The following is a 6,681-nucleotide window of genomic DNA, read 5'->3' on the forward strand; positions in this document are numbered from 1 at the left end:
TGTTTGATTAAATTATAGTGTACATGCGGAGTAAGTTTGATTTCCATCCCTTCAATCCATGTTTTGCTTTTGTCCTCTGAAAGCAAGGCTCACAAATGGTCCCACTTCTGTTTCATGTCTGCTAATTCACCGTTTCCTTCACTCCACCATTCTTCTTCAGCTTCCTCATTAATCGCACCCTCAGCACGACACCTTATCTCTGCCACATTCCCAATAAACAAACTTTTTCTTCCACTCCCCGCCCCTTGAGGTGACAGAGGCACTCTGAACGTTTGTTTCTCTATGATTAACAACTTGCACTCTTTCCTTATTTCCCCCCCCACACATTTTCTATTCGTGTTTGAACTCAGAAAGGATTGTGCCGAGGTGTGGAGATGGAATAACGGGTTAGCGAGAGAGGAGGTAATTTTACTCCACTTAACTCCTCGGAGAACCTTGCACATTAATTGGCTCTTTAATTGTGTTTTGAGCTCTCATTGATTCAGCACTCGCATCCCTAATCTCATTAGGTGCCGTTTTGTGAAGGACAGTAAAGTAGAATCGCTCTGGGGTGCAGCCATAGGTGATTCACTTTTATAACCCTGATGTCCTGACATGGCACACCTCGCTGAGGCAGTAAAGATTTACCATGAAACTGAACCGCAAACCCTCCTGGATCCCCCTATTCTTTCTGTAATTACAGGAAGATGCTGCCGGAGAAGAGAGAGCAGCATTTTGCTCTGGTCTGCTGGTTGATAAAGGGGTCAGGACGCTCAAATACAAACATCACAATATGGCTGCAGTAACAGTTCAGTAAGGTTTTATAACTGAAAAGGACTTTCAGAATACTGAGAAGAAATACATCACTTTAAAAACACAATGTAAGATCTTCCAAAATGTGCAGAAGTAGGTAACATTATATTGACAAATGACTTAATCACACAATCACGTTTTCTCATGACTGGAGCTTGAAATATGGCTATTTTAATGTAAAAGCACATCATTAATATGGTTCAGCACAAAGGAAATTTAAATGACAATATTGTTTAATAGCATCTTTTTAACTTTGAACACAGATTCTCTCCTGTGAATTTCCACTAAAACCATCAAACCACCAGCTTCAAAACTGACCGTCAAGCTTGAAAGGCAGATGTCGTACATACCCTAACAGAAATAATACGAGCCAGGCCTGTTTGCTAATGGACCAGCTGAATTTCAAAGTCATCAAGGCCATTTAAGACATCAGCATGATATCAGCTTAGACAGATCAGATGCACTAAAAACCCAACACCTCTGTAGTAGATGGCATCTAATGTGCCATGGCTGGCTGGATAGATGGAGGCAGTATCTAGGTCCTCCCCACAAACCTTGAAAATCTATTTTATGAAGACTGAAGCAAAAAAATTAAGATTTGAAAAACGGCTTTAAAGAAAACGAGGGTGTAATAAAGCTCTTGTCAATCAATATGGTCAGTTGGTGGTGATGGAAATGCGACAACATATAATAACAGCGGTCCTTTTTAAGGAGGAGCAGTTGCAATCCTTTCAGCTCGTTCTCCCTTCAGCCCCTCCGGCTCCAGTGACTCACACCTTTCTGCAAACTAAAGGCATTCATGTGCAGAAAGAGCAAGTAAGATTTAAATTGGCATCAATCACATTTCCTCTTTCCCTACCACTTACAGATTGGTCATTTGTCCTCCTCTCATTACATTTCAGCAAGGACCACTTAGTTAGCAGAGTTATTAACACTATTCAGTCTTCAGTGTGCGGTTATGTTTCAACAATTTTACTTTCCTTTGTGCTCCCTGCTCATCTATGCAAGAACAAAACACGAGAAAAACAAAACCTCCATTTCAGGCTGAGTATAGGCTAACTGACCCGAGGAAAGTAATTAGCAGCAGCTGCATGGCTTAGCAAAAAATGAGCTTGTCACCTGTGATGGACAATTTTCAGTGTATGAGATTTATTGCGAATGTAATGTGTCACAACAGCCATAGAATAAACTGCGAGTTCTTATTATTCCCCTTCAGCTGATGTCACCGCCCAGTTATGGCCATGACGACAATCAAGCTCACACATCTTGAGGCAGACGGCCAGAGAATCAGCACTGTACGTTTTCCCGACTTCAAACCACCTTAAAGGAATCGTCGCAAACAGTGACTGATCTCGTGGCAGCAATGAAAACCTTTACAGACACCAGGAAGGGTCACAGTGGGACTTTTTTCTAGCATTACTTTGACGTTCCCTCACGATAACTTCTGTGTTCCTTTGCAACAATATTTCTGCTCCCTGCTTCCCCCCCTCCCTTGATCCACAGGAACCGTTTGTGTCCAGTCCAGTTCTAATACACTGTCAGTTTACCCTGTGCTGATGCTGCAGAAAGGAGAGGGGATGTGACACTTTATTTTACGTGTGTGCTGCTCATTACTCCTCTGAAAAGGCCAAAGCTCCAGCAGTATAGAGCTACTGGCTGTGAGCACAGCTGCTCTGCACTTACACCTCAGCCACAGTATAATTCAGAGGGAATTACTCTACTTTTTACTCCACCACATGGGTTTCACAGCCTAAATACTTAGTTTACAGATGAAATGTTTGCATAAAAACATAGGTGTACCTATAAAATTGTTAGTTTTAAACCAATCATGTACATCCAAGCACAACTGAAACAATTAGTCAATTAAGTCTCAGTTAAGTTTCAAAATGTAACTTTGGGGAATAGTGACAACATTTTTACAAACCAAAAAGTCGATTAATCCATAAGTGTTTTGCAGTCCAATACAAAGTAGTTAAAAACAGCTCCATCTCAACCAGCTACAGTAATAAAATGCTGCTTACCTTGTGACGGAGTGTTGGTAGGACCCAATAGCAGCACAGTTGATGAAAGAGTAGATGACCATCTGCTGGCTGGGTAGAAGGGAGGCAACAGAACCAGAGGGGGACAGGCTAGTCTCGTAGTCAAATCCAGAACCGGGGTCGGCAACAGGCAGACAGCAGAGCAGAAGAACCCAAATGGAGCAAACGGTGACAGGCGGGAGGTCAGGTAGTCAGCAGGCAGGCAGGAGACAGGAAGGACACAGGTGAAGCTCGTGGTGAGGAACAGAAGGCCGAGGTAGTTACCAGGGCAGAGACGAGGAGCGGTGGTCAGGGGCAAACAGAGTGGGAACCAGGAAATCAGTCCAAACAGGAGTGCTGGAAGGTCAGACATGAAGCTAAGACAAGAGTCTACTGCTGAACCTTAAATAGGCAGGTGATTGCAAGTGAGTGCAGCTGGGGAACCAGGTGAGGGTGATTGCCACTGATTGGAGGGCGTGGCCAGGTAAGTAGGTCAGAGTGGAAAATTACCAGCAGCAGCAGATTGTGACATAAATGAGCAGAGCACTTTTACTTTTAACACATTTTTCTGATTATACTTTTCAACACAGGACTTGTAGCAGTATTTTTAAAACGCGGTATTTCTACTTAAGTACAGGATCTGAATATTTACTCCACCCCTGAACGAGAACATTGCCAGGTGAGACTAAGTGATGTCTGAAAGAAACATTCTCAATATGACCTTTTGAGAACTGCGGAAAATCTGTGCAATATTTGTACATTTTAATGTGGAAATTCACGTTGCAATGCAAAACCATTCCCCAGCTTCCTGCCCATCCTCCAATCAGCATCTGCCAGCTTTTCCCGCCATCCACACCCACTGCCACTCCCCCTGTGCTGTCTGTCTGTCTGTCTGTCTGTTTGTCTGTCTACTGTCTGTCTGTCTACCAATCAGCCACCAGCCTGCTCAGCCTGCCACTCACCTGTTGCTGATTATCTCATTATCCCTCACTACTTGTACCAGACAGTTTGCCTTTGTTGTTTGCCAGGTTGTAGATTGTGCTCCTGCCTGCTTCGCATGCTGCCAGTCTGTTTGCGTTGTCTCTTAGATTTTTTGACTGATTCTGCATTTGGGGCTTCTGAACTGTGACAGAGACTCCACACAAGACACAAAGACAAATTTGACTTCCCACAGCATTGAGTCTCCCACTCTAAGATCTAGTTAGTGATAGTGATTAAGTGTAAGTGTAAATATCCCATAGTGTAAATATTTATTTCATCACAGCCATATATTTCTATTTATATTTATTTTGCTATTGCTATTTTTTCTTCTACTATTGCTTCTTTTCACTCTCTCTGTTCTATTGTTGCTGCTGTAACATGAGAATTTCCCCCTATGGGGGATCAAATAAAGAAAAGTCTGCTAAAAGTCTAGCAGATTCACTAACAAATCACCATTTCTGAATGACTCTTAAAGGAGCAACAAGTTAACCAGAATTGAATCCAATGCTCGGCTCCATTACAGTGCATGCAGGGTTGTGTCTAAGAGCCAGGTTACCTCTGACTCAGTGAGTCGGAATTAACATGGAAAACCTCATTCGTTCTGCACACTCCCCCTGAGCCGGAGAACAAGTGATGGCCGCTGCTCGGTGACGGGCTGTCGTTCAGCGAGCTGCCCAGCACAAAGCGCGCACCCTCTGAGCCGAAGCACGATTCCTCCATGAGCACAAACCCACAGAGCCAAAGAGGCGAAGACATCGGCATCAGGAAGTGGGAAGTGAGCAGAAACTCAGCTGCCGGTTCCATGCACACTGAAGGATTTCTCATTCTGTCAAGCAGCACAGGAGCAATGATTGTCCTCACACAAACAATATGACGGCTCCGGTCCCAAAGACAACAGGTTATCGTGACAAATTACTGTTGTCAGGGTTTGCTGTTAAATCAAGGCAGCAGACCAGCTTATCACTAGGTCACCAAATGCATCACTTTAGAGACATATTACCAAACCCACATGAGCGTCCCTGTACCCTTTATTAGTCCACATTCTCTCTGACGAATACTCTGCCTGTGTTTCTATCACTGTGGCATTAAACAGAGTTGTTTATTTGTCAGACTGTTGAAGCTGAGAGAGCTTATCAGTCAGTAGTTGTGTACAGAATGAACAAGAGACCCAGCTGTGACGCCTTCTCTCTCTCTCTCTCGCTCTCTTTCGGCTTGGGGGGGTTCTTACTTAAAAGAACCTGCTTTCTCCTCACACTGCAGTTCTTTGCACACAGTTTCCCTTCCCCCACCCCCACACTTGCTCCTTGTGCATTAGCAAGCAATCGCAAATGTCAGGGAATGTAATGTCAGTAACCTTAATTCTTTGGACAAACCAACTGTGTTTATATGCTGCTGGACTCACTGACACAAAACGCAGCTTCTGATTACCAGTGTGGGCGGTGACATACCATACGTTTTCCCTCGGCCTCCCAAACTTCTCACGTTGTTCACATGACGGCCTGCGAATTCTGCGCCTGCAGCATCAGGATGGATTCACTGTACAGTTGACCTTTAGTCGGGATACTTTGTGAGAAAGAAAACTTTATTTTCAGTGTTTATCAGTGATTCTAATTAGCTCCTCAGAGCTTACTCGCTAATCAAAGCTTTGCTCTGCAGCACCTTCAGTGGACAAAAACTCCAATGGATATCTTTAAAAACTAAGCAAGAGTTAGTCTGTCACAAAGAGGCTATTTAAGCACAGTGTCAGTGGACGTGATGTATGTGTTTTCCTTTTGAACAGAGTCCGATAGAAGCACAAATCAATGACAGGAAATATCTTATTAAGGCCCAGTCCAAAAGCTTAGAAATGACTAACCATGAAGAACAAATGAATCACCTGATATTTTTGCCCTTTTGATATGGATAAGCACTGCGTAACCTGCTTAAATGAAGAAGCTTCCCAGATTGGCACTATAAATTTAAATATTTTAAATAAATGCTGTCATAACCCTGGACAAAATAGACCAACATTTTATCCAGAACAGTTTTGAATCTAAAATTCTCGTGATGGCTCCAGTTTGTTCGTAGGTTTCAGGTTAATATTTAAAGTTGGTAGAACATGATGGACTTGTTTGTAAAATTAGTTTCTGAGTGCATGCAGTGTGGATCGTGAGCGGCGATTGGAAACGTCAAATACAGCTCTCTAAATGAGGAAGTTCAGGCAAGTTCAGAACTTGTGAGGGAGACAGAGGGTGACAGACAAAGTGAAATCCAGCTTAGGTGAGAAGACTGTCAGATCACAGGGCTTCTCTACTGTATATGTCAGCGAGACAAGATGCTGTTCTCTCACCCAGAAGATCAAAAGAGATTAGGGGGCTCTCAGAAGAACAGAAGAACTTTTTCCCTCCTCTGTCTTCTGTCTATTCTGTGACAAGGAAGTTCTCAAAGGAGTATAAAAGAGCTCTGTCAGACAAAACCAGGGGCAGTGGCCACAGGAATGGCAACAGGAGGAGCAACACCCATTCGCCAACTGTAAGTAAGAGGAGTACAGTAAGACGCCATCATACATCACCTCCCTAAGAAAGTGGTCCTGTAGTCATTATTCCACTCATTCAAGTGACTGATGCTCAAAGTCCTGCATGTAAAACACCAAATTTGGGAAAACTGCTTTTACTTTTTGTGCATCTGCAGAATTTTACATCACACATTAAAACTTAACACAATCGTACCTATGGTATTAATTTAAAACCATGATTAAGCGTTTTTACTGTGTTCTGTTGGTTTGTTTTCTCATTAATTATTTTTCTATGCATTTATTCTGTTGTCTGCTCCGTTGTTTCTGGTAAGTGTGCTCTCGACATCATTGAGAATGAGGCCATGCCCTCAGTGATTCCTCAAGATTTAAATAAAG

This window comes from Pempheris klunzingeri, chromosome 17 (genome assembly GCF_042242105.1).
Source record: "Pempheris klunzingeri isolate RE-2024b chromosome 17, fPemKlu1.hap1, whole genome shotgun sequence".
Taxonomy (NCBI): Eukaryota; Metazoa; Chordata; class Actinopteri; order Acropomatiformes; family Pempheridae; genus Pempheris; species Pempheris klunzingeri.